The sequence below is a fragment of the Callospermophilus lateralis genome, chromosome 3, assembly GCF_048772815.1.
Source record: "Callospermophilus lateralis isolate mCalLat2 chromosome 3, mCalLat2.hap1, whole genome shotgun sequence".
Taxonomy (NCBI): Eukaryota; Metazoa; Chordata; class Mammalia; order Rodentia; family Sciuridae; genus Callospermophilus; species Callospermophilus lateralis.
In genome coordinates this window covers 15,571,618-15,586,554 of record NC_135307.1, presented here as the reverse complement: position 1 = coordinate 15,586,554, position 14,937 = coordinate 15,571,618, and the positions used below count along the sequence as shown (strand labels likewise).

Here is a 14,937-nt window from a genome sequence, read left to right as displayed (position 1 = left end):
GGAAGGGTGCTACTGCAACTGAACGGTTTAGGTGACTGACTGCATCTGTGGGTGGGGGCTGTGGGAGCCTTCCTGCTGGGATTTTGGGGAAGGTGTTCTATAAGGACTTAAAAACAGCATACTGCAGGGACACAGCCACATCAATGTTTATAGCAGCACAATTCACAATAGCTAAACTGTGGAGCCACTCAGTAGATGAATGGATTAAAAAATGTGATATATATATACACAATGGAATTTTACTCAGCAATGAAAGAGAATAAAATCATGGCATTTGCAGGTAAATGGATGGCACTGGAGAAGATAATGCTAAGTGAAGTTAGTCAATCCCCAAAAAACAAATGTTGAATGTTTTCTCTGATATAAGGAGGCTGATTCATAGTGGGGTAGAGACGGGGAGCATGGGAGGAATAGATGAACTCTAGATAGAGCAGAGGGGTGGGAGGGGAAGGGAGGGGGCAGGGGGTTAGTGATGATGGTGGAATGTGATGGACATCATTATCCAAAGTACATGTATGAAGACATGCATTGGTGTCAACCTACTTTATATACAACAGAGATATGAAAAATTGTTCTATATGTAATAAGAATTGTGATGTTTTCCACTGTCATGTATTTAAAAAGTAAAATCAATTAAATATTAAAAATAAATAAATAAAATTTATACTGAAAAAAAAAAAAAAAGCTGCTGATGTGCTCATTTCCTTCTTTAGTCCTGGCAGGGTTTTCAGGCGTTTTCTTCCTTTTTCTTGTAATACTAGGGATGGGACCCAGAGCCTCACACACGCTAGCTGCAACCCAACCTCTCTCTTCCGATATTTTCTTAATGATAGTTTAGAGGATCCCTGCATTTTTGTTAACTGTGTCTCCAAATTAGTCTCAATAATTGGTTATTCCTGTTTTTTAAAGTCTACTGGATCCTTTTTCTTCATTGATTGGCTTAATCCTCCCTTTGGGGTTTGATCCTCCATTTCTCTCCCGTCTGATCACTGCCTGTTGACTCCGTGGGTTTCAGCAGGTGTTTATTAAGAGCCTGCTCCGTGTCAGGGACGAGTTCCTCTTTGCTTCTCTCCTGCTGCTATTTTACTATGGTGCAACAGTTCTTTCTTTCTTTCTTTTTAAACTTTTTTATTTGTTCTTTATAGTTGTACATGGCCATGGAGTGTTTTCGGTGTTTTATTCTTACGGGGGGTGGGAGGCAGTACCGGGGATTGAACTCAGGGACACTCAACCACTGAGCCACAACCCCAGCCCTATTTTGTATTTTATTTAGAGACAGGGTCTCACTGAGTTGCTTAGCGCCTTGCTTTTGCTGAGGCTGGCTTTGAACTCACAATCCTCCTGCCTCAGCCTCCTGAGCAGCTAGGATTATAGGCATGCACCACCACGCCGAGCGTTAGAGTGTATTGTGACATATCATACGTACATGGAGCATAACTTCTCATCTTGTGGTTGAGCATGATGTAGTTACACTGGTCATGTATTCATGTATGAACATAGGAAAGGTATGTCTGATTCGTTCTACTGTCCTTCCTATTCCCATCCTCCTCCCTTCCCTTCATTCCCCTTTGTCTAATTCAGTGAACTTCTTTTCTTCCGCTCTCCCTTATTGTGTGTTAGAATCCACATATCAGAGAGAACATTCAGCCTTTCGTTGGTTGGGATTGGTTTATTTCACTTAGCATGATAGTCTCCAATTCCACCCATTTACCAGCAAATGCCATAATTTCATTCTTTTTTATGGCTGGGCAATATTCCATTGTGTATATACACCACATTTTCTTTATCTATTCATCTGTTGAAGGGCGCTTACGTCGGTTCCACAGCTTAGCTATTGTGAACTGAGGTGCTATAAACATTGATGTGGCCGCGGTTGCAACAGTTCTTGATGCTTCTGATCTCTCTTTTATTTCTTAGAGTAGATTTCCTTCATTCTATTTTGCTCATTTATCTTTCAACTTCTGGGCCTGTTTCCCATAAGCCACCCCCACTTCCAACAGAATCTGAGACCCTGGTTTGGGGCTCCACTTGGCATTTCCCTGAGTGAGGCCTGTGACCTAGCTTTTGACAACTTCTTCTCCAGATATTCTGTTTCGGCAGGAAATAGGCTGACTACGTTGCTTCCCAACCCACCACATCATGAGAAGATTCAGTGTCTTTCTAAAATATCCAACACCCCGTAGTGAAAGCTACATAAAGAGATACGCTGAACAGCTGGAGAAAAGTAAGTCTCATGTCCCAGACGAGCTTGGGGCCAGCAATGACCGGTTCTCAGGATATTATCTGTCTTTTCTCTTTCTTCTTTGTATCCCCAGCTCCAGGGCTTCCTGTCCTCTGGGATGTCCCTGCTCTCCTCTCCAGACTGACTAGGACTTTCTGCTTTGGATGCCCAAGGGCCAGGAGAGAAGGTGAATCTGAACTTAACCTGCCCAGAGCTACTTCCCTCCAGGCAGGAGGGCCTGGAGCAGGGTTCTCCTCCTGGATGCTGCTGAGGTTTGGGGCCTATCAGCTGTGGTGGTCCCTTGGCCCTGCCTGGTAGGATGTAGCAGCATCCTGGCCCACCCAATGGTGTACTGGTTGTGACACTCCACATGTCTCCATGCATTGCCAAACGTCCCAGGGGTGGGACAGATCCCCTGAAGGGGGCACAGTACAAGAATCTGCCAGAATGGCAAGCCCTCAGTCCTCTCCTTTCCATGGCCTGTCAATCACTGTGAGTGAAAGGCACCTTTCTGGGCTCTGGAGGGCTGAGAGAGGGATAAGCCACATCCAGCTTCTAGAAAGTGAAAGTACATGGGATTTTTACCAATAAGAAGTTTCAGGCCAAAAATAAGATTTAGAAACGTGATTTTTGTGTGTGTGTACTTGGCCCCTCCCCACCTCCACCAAGTTAAGCTTGCATTATTAACTACAAGGTGGCCTTTTCTTTTTAACAAGTCCTAAAGTAATGTATGTGCATTCAAATAAACTTAAAATGACTCCAAAGTATTTGAAAACATCATTCTCCTAGGCTCCCCTAAGCTGCTCTCTAGAAGCAACCATCACCAAGAGCTGGATATATATCCTTGTAGAATGTTTTTGTTCATACACAAACATGGAAGTTTCTACACACATGTATGTCTTCCTGCAAACACATGTATGGTTCTTTATGTAAAATTAGTAACATGCTTGGGGTTTTTTGCTTTGCTTTGTTGTTGTTTTTGCTGTTTTACTAATTGCTTCTTCTAATTCCTTTTCTTTTTTTCTTTTGCTATTGGCAATTGAACCCAAGGCACTTAACCACTGAGCCACAGCCCCAACCCTCTTTTATATTTAGAGACAGAATCTCACCAAGTTGCTTAGGGCCTCACTAAGTTGCTGAGGCTAATTTTGAACTCATGATCCTCCTCCTCAGCCTCTGGAGCCACTGGGATTACAGGTGTGTGCCACCAAACTGGCTCCTTCCCATTCCTTTGTGAATGCCTTTATTGAGATACAGTTCACAGAACATGTCTATTTAAAGCATAAAATTAGACAGGTTCTAGCATATTCTCAGACTTTGGCAACCATCAGCACAATCAATTTTAGGCCATTTCAGCATTCAAAAAACCAAACAAAACAAAACTGCATACCCTGAGGCAACGACCCCCATCTCCTCCAGCTTCTGCTTTCTGTCTCCACAGATTTCACAATTCTGGATGTTTCACATAAATGGAATCACACTATATGTGACTTTTGGTGACTGTTATCTTTCACTTTGTTTGATGCTCTTTAAGACCTCTGTATTATATGTTCGTCCCTTTTTATTGGTACATTCTATTACATGTACCAAATTGTTTTTATTAATCAGTTATCAGGTGTTTAGGTTGTTTCTAATTTTAACTTTTATGAATAATGTGCAAAGTTGAGTAAGTAGATGTCCAAGTTTGTGTATGGATATGTTTGCATTTCTCTTGGGTATATACCTGGGCTTAGAATTGCCAGGTCACATTTTAACTCTAATCTTTACCTTTGGAAGAAGTGCCAGATTATTTTCCAAAGTGGCTGCACCATTTTATATCTCACCAAGACTGTAGAGGGGTCCCTGTTTCTCCACAGCCTCTCCAACACTTTCAATGTCTTAATAACTGGCCTTGTAGATTAAAATGGTATCACATTGTGATTTTGGTTTGCATTCTCTAATGACAAAAGATCTTTTTTTTAAAAAAAAAAACATTTTTAGTTGTAAACGAGTGTAATGGCTTTATTTTATTTATTTTTATGTGGTGCTGAGGATGGAACCCAGAGCCTCATACATGTGAGGCAAGTCCTCTACCACTGAGCCACAACCCAGCCCATAACAAATGATCTTAAGTATCTTCCATGTATTTATTAGTCATTTGAATACCTTATTGAAAGAAATGCCTATTCAGATCCTTTGCTCATTTTAAAAATTGAGGTATTTGTCCTCTTATTATTAAATCATCAGAGTGCTTATTATAATCTATATTCAAATCCCTTTTCAGATACATATTTGCAAATATTTCCTCTCTTCCGTTTTTCCCCTCCTCTTTTTGCTTACTTCTGAGTCTCCTTTGAGGCACAGAAATCATAAATTTTGCTGATGTACAGTGTACTATTTATCTTTTGATGCTTATGTTTCTGGTGTCATCTAAGAAACCATTGTCTAATTCAAGGTCACAAAGATTTATATCTATTTTCTTCTAAGAGTTGGGTAGCTTCGTGCTTGCATTTAGGATGTTGGTCTGTTCTGAGGTGGTTTGTATATGGTGTGGGGTCTGCGACCAGCTTCACCCTGACAGTGGATCTCCAGGTGTCTCAGCACCATATGCTGGAAAGACTATCCCCTCCACCGCCGGATTGAATTATTTTGGCATCCCTGTCAAAAAATCAGTTGACCATGAATGCGAAGGTTGTTTTTTGAATTTTAATTTCTCTTGATCTGGATGTCTGTCTTTATGCCAGCCTTGATTGTTGTAGCTTTTATAATAAATTTTGAAATCAGGAAGTATGAGTCGTCCAGCGTTGTTCTTCTTTTTCAAGACTGTTTTGGCTATTCTGGGTTCCTTAAACCTCCTTGTGAATTTTAAGATTGTTTTGTTCATTTCTGCAAAGAAGGCTTGGCATTAAATCAATTTGGAAATATTACTGCTTTTTTAGTCTTCTAATCTAGGAACATGAGATGTATTTCCATTTATTTAGATCTTTTCGTTTTTTTTCAACAATGTTTTGTAATCTTCAGAGTGTAAGTTTTGCACCTGTTTGGTTAATTTCCTCTTATTCTTTTCAATGCCATTGTGAATGAAATTGTTTTCTTAACTTTACTTTAGTTTTTTTTTATTACCAGTGTATAAACAGAATTGACTTTTGTATGTTGATCTCAAATCCTGTGGTCTTGCTGTTCATGTATTAGTTCTTGTCATGTTTTTGTGGATTCTAGAAGAGTTTCCCATACAGGACCACAGAATTTATGAATAGAGAGAGTTTTGATTCTTCTTTTGAAGTCTGGAAAATTTATGTCTTTTATTTCATTCCTGGCTGGAGTTTTCAATACAGTGTTGAATAGAAGTGGTGAGAATGGACGTCTAAGTTTATTCCTTAAGGGGAAAATGTTAGTTTTAGTTTTTCACCTTTGAGTTTGGTACTAGCATTTCCTTCAATTACCAGTGTAAGTCGCAACCTAGACGTAGGAGGGGTGAGGCCTGAAGCTTTGTCACCTATGGAAATCACAGGTTAGGGAAGTTCTCTTATAGTCCTAGCTTGTTAGGTATTTTAAATCGCAAAGGGGTTTTGCCAAATTATTGTGTATCTATTGAGATAATCTTGTGATTATGTCCTTTATGCTATTAATAGTATATTTCATTAATTTTTACATATCAAGTCAATCTTGGATTCCTAGAATAAATGCCACTTGGTCATGGTATGTAATCTTTTTTTGTACAATTTTGCATTCAGTTTGCTAATATATTATAGAGGATTTTTTTGCATCTGTATGCAAAAAAGGTATTTTTTTTTTGTGATGCCTTTTTCTTGGTTTGGCATCAGGATGATTTTGTAGACCTATGGAATGGGTAGAGAAGTGTTCATCTGTAGTTCTTGCATCTTTCTGAGGTTGCCCGGGATACACAGCCACAGCACAGATATTCAGTAACTTAGCTATTCCCCCCATCGTGGGCCATGTAGGTTGTTTCTAATTATTTGCTAGTACAACAGCTCTGTAGAGCATAGTTTTAATTTTAAATTGTAAATATGTACAGCAGCTGCAAAGTTTTGAGAATTTTTGAACTTAAATAGTCTTTTGGCCAATTTGCAAGAATCTTCTTCTTCTTCTTCTCCCTGGTACTCTTCTAAGCACTCTGCAGACAGTCGGTCATTCTGTGCCACAGGACTATTATTTTCCTTATTCTGTGAGAGAGAAAACTGAAAACACAGTGGCTAAGTAGCTTTCTTGGGGGGAGAATAGCTTACCGGAAGTTACACAGTAAGCAGGAGAACTTTGATTTAAATGTGTTCAGCCCTGACTTGAATGGCAGGCACGAAGGGGCCAATCCTTGAGATGATCAAAATTCTAGTGAAAATGAAAATAAAACCGTGACCCTTGTTCTGTTTTTATTTTTGCCACCCACGTGTTTATATTTGATGTCACTGATAGATCAGGCTGCATCAGGAAGATGTCTGGGTGCTGTTTCTCCCTTGTGACTCCTTAGGACCACACCCACCTAGCACCCACCTCATGCCAAACTCAAGGTTTAGTTTGGTTCCATTGGAATTTACTAAGTCCCTAACACAGAGGACTTGTCCCACTTGATGACAGTTCTTAACAGAGGCCATGAATGGAACTTGGGTGGGAAAGTAACCCCATGTTTCTAACCTCTAGCATTTCCTTCAATTACCAGTGTAAGTCTCAACCTAGACGTAGGAGGGGTGAGGCCTGAAGCTTTGTCACCTATGAAAATCACAGATCTGTTCCCCTCACTTCACAGTTGTGGAAGGTACCTCCTCATTCATCACAGCTTCAGAATCATGGAGCCTTAGACCTGATCTTGCTGCTTTATGATTTAACCATGAAGCACATGTTGTATATCACACTGTTTTAGTCAGCTATTTCACTGTGACTGAAAGAATCCAACCAGAACAGTTGTGGAGGAGGAAAGTTTATTTGAGGGCTCATGGTTTCAGAGGTCTTAGTCCACAGAAGGCCGGCTCCATTCCTGGGGGCTGGAGGTGAGGCTGGACATCATAGCTGGAGAGTGTGGCAGAGGGAAGCGGCTCACAGGATGATCAGGAAGCAGAGAGAGACTCCACTGGTCAGATACAAATATATACCCACAGCCACGCCCCAATCCCCACTCCTCCAGCCACACCCACCGCCCAGCCACCACTCAGTCAATCCCATCAGGGACTGATTCACTGACTGGGTTGAGTCTCTTATAACCCAATCGTTTCTCCTCTGAAGCTTCTTGCATTGTCTCACACATGAGCTTTGGGTTGGGGGAGGCACCCCACATCCAAACTGTAACACACACGTTTGCCCCATAGTTGAAGAACTGTGTTTTTAATATGGCTGCTTCTACAATCCTACACACTTAAATTCATTCATTAAAAAATAAAATAAAATAAAACATTCTGAAAAGCGACCCTTAGGCTTCATGACTGTCAAGGCTGCTTATAACCAAAAACAGGAATTGAGAACTGGACGAGGGCGGATTTTGAATAAAGAGGAAAAGGGAACCCACTCTGTGCAGCTGCCCGCGTGGGGATCGTGAGGACGTTGATCCTCCTGCCTGTGGATGGACACGCTCCTGTTGCTCAGTCAACCTCCTCCTTTCCTGAGTATTCAGAAGATGCTGCTGTGTCTTGAGGGTCACTCTCCCTCGGGGCAGTGGAGAAGAGACACCACTTAGAAATGCCCTCTGTTTTTCTTTCTTTCTTGCCTATGCTGGGATTGAGCCCAGAGCTGCTGTACCTCTTAGCTTCATCCCCAATCCCTTTTCAAACTTTTTAAGATCTTGAGACAGGACCTTGCTAATTTCTGAGGCTAGCCTTAAACTTGCGATCCTCCTGCCTCAGACTCCACAATGGCTGGAATCACAGGCATGGCGGCTCACAGGCAGGGACACACACTCCACCTAGTGCAGGGGGCATTGTTCATGGTCTCCTTTGCTCTTTCACCCCATGTGTTCAGCTAGCGATGGTGACCCTTGACCCTAGCCCACACCTACCCTGTTATTCCAGTATCACGGGTACCCTCTGTTGTGACTCTGATTTGGGGATGTATGCTACTTCATAGTCATTCAGTTCTACATTTCATTTGATGTTTAAATTAGAAATTGCAACCAACAGGCCTTGGATCAAAGGTGGCTTGTATTATTTGGTGGCAGATGGTGATAAGTTGATAAATTTTTAACAACTAGTTTAAAAATTGAAAATTGAAACTCTGACCCTGCCAGGCCCATGTTCCTACGAGACCACCATTCACTGAGCAGGAACTGAGCTGCTCCCTTAGGGCCTCATGCCACCTGCCACTCATCACTGTTTGACTTCTTTCCTGTTCCCTGCTCTAAGTACTGAGGTTCTTTCTTCCTTTGAGAAGAAACCAAGCAGTCTTATCACCTGGCTTTTTAATCAAAAACTCCAAAGAGTTGCAGAGTAGGACCCCCTCAGTGATCCTAGGTGATATTCATTTTTTCCTTTTTCTTTATTTATTTATCTATTGGTGCTTCAGCTTGACCATGGGGCAATCGAGTTTCGAGTTAGGGTGCACAGAGAGTTTACTTTTATTCTTGTTGATTTCCCTCTGGCCACCCCAAAACAGTAGGTAAAAGAGATTTGTCTACTTAGGACGTATCATTAATGAGAATCAAGCAGAAAAGCATGAACTCTGGGGCAGGCTAGTTTTCCTATGGGAAATTAAGACCCACTGACTGGAAATGGTGAAAAGCAATGAGTTCAGAGGAAACTCGGGACAGTAATTAAAAATGCATCAGTCAAGTTCTGTACAGTAAGCTGTTGACACAGCAGAGGAAAAGAAAAGTAGCATCTCTGAGGTCTCGTTGGATGCTGTCCATGTTGATCTTGGACAGCACGCCGGTGTCTGGGGAAGACTGCTCTTAACCTGGAATGTAGAGCACTCCGGATGCCAGCCCCGCTGGAATGACTGGACCGTGTCGCATTACTGATGAGGGTTAAGGGGACTGTAAAGGGTGTTAGACATTGTAAAACCCTGTTCTTGTCGGGATGCATAGAATGCAGGTGATTTATGACTGAGAATTGGGGAAAGGGGCTAAGGAGAGGGTGGTGGAGTTACCGACAATGGTGGGGGAGAAGAGGAAGTCAGGTAGAAAACAGTGGCAGGTATTTTAAGAATTACATTATGTACGTACTTGAACATTTCCGAGAGTTTTGTCATTTAGGAGTAAAATCAATTTCATTTTGGGAAGGAAAGCTGCATTGTTGAAGATGCTTTTTGTGAACGTGAACCTACACAACACGTTTAATGTCGCCTCCTGCACACCCCCGTGGCTGGCGGGGGGACTGAAAACCTCAACTGTCCCAGGCTCCACTTTCCAACGACATATATTAAATGAAGGGAGGAGAGAGTTTTTAATGCATAAATGTGGTTTACTAAATACATCTGCGGAGAAGGCACAACTAAAAAGAACTGATGTTTGTGGGCAGTTGATAAGGAATCATGGAGGACAGAGGTCAGAGGCTGCATTTTAGTTCTTGGTGGTTTCTTTTTAATTTTTATTTGTTTTTTTTTTTAGATATACATGACAGTGGAGTATATTTTGACATATCACACATACATGGAGTATAACTTGTCATTCTTGTGATTGTACATGATGAGCTGTTACCCTGGTCATGTATTCATATATGAACACAGGAAAGTGATGTCCAGTTCATTCCCATGTCCTTCCTATTCCCATCCCCCTCCTTTCCCTTCATTCCCCTTTGTCTAATCCAGTGAACTTCTATTCTTCCCCTCTCTACCTTCCCTTGTTGTGAGTTAGCATCTACATATCAGAGAAAACATTCGGCCTTTGGTTTTTGGGGACTGGCTTCTTTCACTTAGCATGATATTCTCCAGTTTCATCCATTCACCTGCAAATGCCATAATTTCATTGTTCTTTAAGGCTGAGTAATATTCCAATGTGTATATACACCACATTTTCTTTATCCAATCATCTGTTGAAGGGCATCTAGGTTGGTTCCATACCTTAGCTATTGTGAAGTGAGCTGCTGTAAACATTGATGTGGCTGTGTCCCTGTAGTATGCTGACTTTAAGTGCTTTGAGTATAAACCTAGGAGTGGGACAACTGGATCAAATGGTAGTTCCATTCAGGTTTTTTGAGGAATCTCCATACTGCTTTCCAGAGTGGAGTGGTTGCACCAGTTTGCAGTCCCACCAGCAATGTATAAGTGAGCCTTTTCCCCACATCCTTGCCAACATTTATTGTTAGTTATATTCTTAACAATTAGAGGCAGTATTTTTTTAAAGAGAGAGAGAGAGAGATGAGAGAGAGAGAGAGAGAGAGAGAGAGAGAGAGAGAGAGAGAGAGAGAATTTTAATATTTATTTTTTAGTTCTTGGCAGACACAACATCTTTGTTTTTGTATGTGGTGCTGAGGATCAAACCCAGGCCGCACGCATGCCAGGCGAGTGCGCTACTGCTTGAGCCACATCCCCAGCCCCAAGAGGCAGCATTTTGAACCAGCGGGAAACTCACAAGCGAGCCATGCAGTGGGTGGGTCTGAAGACAGACTTTTCAGACTTGAATCTTTTCATTTCCTTGCCTTTTAAGAAGCATCGCAATACTTAGAAAGGGTAGTGGGAGACTTAACAACCACCATTTATTAGGCATCCTCTTTCCATTAAGTACCAAGTCTCCTCTGGGCACAGGGCAGACACCCCAAATGGAGACCCCAAAACCAAAATTCAGTCTGCTGAGCCAGGCCCTGTACTAAGTGTGGAGGTCTGTGTGTTACCCCTGTTGACCCTTACAACCCCACTCCATGGTAGACGATGATGTCGCTACTTTGCAGATGAGAAAGCAGAGACTTAGAAAATCTGCTTCCCACCCCACAGCCAGCAGGTGGGGAAGCAGGAGAGTGAGTCCACGTGACTGCAAAGCCCACCCTTGTTCTAGACCACTGTGTCATTAATAAACTGATTAATGAGATGAACATATGTTCCCTGAATACATGAAATAGAGTCGATATTATTCTCCAGGCATTGATGAAGAAAATTAATTCACAATATCATCAGTGAAGACGGAATCAATCCCATTGTCACCTGAGTTTGTTCTTCCTTGATAGTTTGAGGGTTTTTTTGTTTTTGTTTTTTAAAAAAACCAAACCAACCAAAAAACCCCACCTGTTTCCAGGGCCCTGACTTCTCTTTTCCATCCCTACACAGGGTGAGGCAGGAAGTGTGGTGGACCCTTGTGAGGCTGTCTTCTGCAGCTCCCTGGTCCTCTCTCCAGCACACTAGTTTAGAAGGACATGGAAGAAATGTTCCAGAAGGGCCAAAGAGGCCCTGTAAGCGCATACGGTAGCTGGGGTTGTTTGAGGTTCCCTGTGAGGGTTCCCTGTCTCCTGTTCCTTTCCAGAAGACATCCTGGGCTTTGAGTCTGATAAAATGGGATCCCTGTCATCCCTCCTTCCAGAAGATTCTAAGGTCTCCTCATCTGTGGGCAGAGATTTATGTCAAATAGTTATTCATGGACTTCTGGAATGTGGTCCTAAATCTTTCTAGATACTTGGATTGCCTTGAAGGAGAACCAGGCATTCATTTAACCTCCCCAAACGGCTGTTTCTGGACGGTAGCCAGAGAGTACAGTGATCTGGTCATAGAACTGGACCGTTGTTGCTCAGCTGAATTATCACAGACGAGTCCAAAGAGCCTTATCTTAATGGTAGAGCTGATTCTATATCTTATCATCGGAGAGAGGAAACACCAGAGCATGGGTCTGGCTTACTCGCTTCCTTTTCCTGCATCTTAACCAGGTCATGTCCCATCTCAAGTCAACTCTGGGAGGTGGGGCTCAGCCACATTGTATATGCACCTTGGCACCGGGGCACGCATCTGCCACCTTGGGCGTGATGTGCTTCATTATCAAGGAATTAAATTTCTATAGAATTAAAGTTTTAACTAGAAAAGTGTTTGTTCCAAACTTTTTTTTAACTTATCCATTTTGGTGAAAGCGTTTAAAATAAAATAAAAAGGATTGTGTGTTACCCCACCTCTTCAAAATGTGTCTACCCAACAGAATTGAAGTCCTTTTGGATGTTTGAGGCTCAGTGCTATGGGCAGGACGCACGGTGTTTTTGAGCTGGAGAGGAATTTGGTCCAAAATTCAGTCTGCCAAAAAGGGCAATGCCAGCCAGGAACCAAGGGGGTTGCCATTCTTTGCCCCTCATGATCTTTCTTTCTCTCCTCAGATGTCCCCTTTTGCTAGGATCAAGTGACTCTAACAAGGATGCACATCAAGATCTCCCAGGAAACTTTTAAAAATGTATAACTGTCTAAGTGATTTGACTGAATTTTTTGATTCAATAGATCTGAGATGGGGCCTTGGTAGTTCTACTTAATTACCAAAACTTCCTTAGGTATGATTTTTTGCTCTTCTTGAGAGCAAGCGTCATAGTCAGCACACCTTCTGCTATTTTTACTTCAGCTGTCTTGGTTTTTTCGGTTGTATTTGTGGGGGGTACCTCCAGAAGGGTTGCTTCTTTCTTCCATCAAGTTAGAGCAGTGATTCTCAAACTCACTCAGAGGGTGGGATGCCTGAGGTTTTTCTTGCAAAATACCAGGAGGCGTTGTGATGTATATTTTTCTCTCATAAACACTCGGTTCGGTTTTGTTAGCGGTGAGTATGACTGTTCATTGTCTTAGTGTCACCTTCTATGAGTATTGGGTTCATTGTCTCCATTCAGCAAAGAATCAAAAAACAGGACACACAGAGATAGCAAGCAAGCAGCAAGGTTATTGCAAAAGGGACAGAGACAGACTTCTCAGAAGAGAAGGGACTCCAGTGCCAGTGGTGGAGTTTTGGCCTGTTCTTTTTATGGTCTCTGAAATTTTCTTATCTCCTCCCCGTCCATGCCGTTCTTCACTGTTATTGATTGGTGCCCTCTGTCCACTTGCCCCTTTTAGTTTTTCTAATGGATTTCCCCCACTTAGGAGCACAAGTAAGGAAGGGTCTGTCTCACTGGGTCCCCCACTTGTGTCCACCAGCACTTCTGTCCACCAGGAAGGTGACCTCATCAGAAGACCCTCTCCAGGCTCCTTTGTTCTCCTCACTCGCCCTCTTGTCCTGGCTGCCCGTGCCCTTCGACGTCTCCCTCATTAGTGAAGACCCTTGGATACAAGTATTGGGGACTCACTTGAATGAGCTCAAAGAAAAACATGGAATGTGCTGTAAGGATATGGGGATTGTTCGTGAAACTGTGGGGCAGGAAGTACAGGTGAGCCTTGCAGGAGTCCTAAGACCCAGGAGCTGAAATCCGGGTAGGAATTAGTGGCCATTTTCCCAGTCTCTTGCCTTTGCTTCTATTTCTGTGTCTGCTTTATTTTTCCCTCTCCCTTTTGACTTCTGCTTTCTTCTCTTCTCCATCCCTTAGCCCTTGAGTTTTTATCTCCTCAGTTGAAAAACAACTAACAATGACCACCTACTGCTTCTTGGTCCCAGTGTCCATTCCTGAGAGAATCCGATTGGTCGAATTCTCAGATGCATTGGTCAGATGTTGATCCCTTGTCCAGTCAGGTTAATCTTGGTGGCTTGAGCCAAACAGAATAAACATGGCCACCAAGGGAAAGTACTGTAGAAAGAAGCCCTGAATCTTGTCATGGGAGAAGAGATACCTCCAAAGAAGGGTTCAGGGAGTTTCTGGAGAGAAGAGGAAGCTTGACTCAGGGGTTCCTGGCATACATGATGGAAAAGAAATTCAGCATGTGCCAAAGACATGGAGATTTATTTAGGAAGTCGATACACCTTCAAGGGAGAATGGGCAATCTCAAGAGAGATGCCTTCAGGGTAAAGCAAGGAATATGCATTCCAGGGAGTATGTGGGCATCTCCAGGAAGAGAGACAGCAACCTGCTCTTGTAGGTGTTAATATTCACAGAAGGATGGTGCTAGGGGCTGGGCTGGAGATGGAGCCAGGACAGAGTTACACAAATGTGCCTCAGAATTCCCTTGCATATTACCCTCATTTTACAAGGTCATGGGTAAGGGCACATCCTTTGATACTCACCTTTGATATGCACCTCTCCCTTCATTACAAATTCCTATCTTGTTGTATTCTATATTTTATTTTACTTCTTAGCCTAAAGCCCCCTACTTGTACACCCAGAGACTCCTCTCTCAATATAACTGTCCATCTTATTAACAGTTGAAAAATATATTCCCCACCCTGGATTGGAGGCTAACAAAGTCCTGTTGAGCTGCAGCAAGCAGAGCCTTGCGGCTCTCGGATACGAATGCCCACCAGCCGCTATGTGTGGACTAAGCAATCAGATTGAACTACCCCAACACACCCAGGAAACAACACTGGAGCAAAGACAAGTCAAAGACAATAGAAATTCCCCTTTAGAGAAAGGACCGGGGTACAGGAACCCCCAAGTATCACATCTGGCTGTTAGCCACTCGTGCCCAGCATAAAGGGCATCCTGAAGGGCACAGGAAGGTGAAATGGGACTCCAGACATGGGTATCCAGACATTTTAAGCAAACAATGGGAGTTTGTTCCAAGGCTCCAACTCCCTTGATCTTGTTCAGCCTCCCTCTCTTCCTCCCTCCCAGGCAGACACTTCAGTGGATCCCCACGAGAACAGGATGACCCTCTGGGTCTCTCTGGGTCTCTCTGGGCCTCCTGCATCTCTTTACTCCTGTTCTCTCTTTACTGCTCTGGGCACTAACCTAGGGGTTCCTCAGAGGCTTCAAACTATGAAGAGA

At 42.8% G+C, this 14,937-nt stretch overlaps 1 protein-coding gene across 1 annotated transcript in view; it reads left to right on the top strand.

The window, feature by feature from the left end:
* Kcnk13 (potassium two pore domain channel subfamily K member 13) overlaps positions 1–14,937 on the top strand; it is a 90,435-nt gene that overhangs the window by 11,754 nt on the left and 63,744 nt on the right. The window lies entirely within an intron of this gene.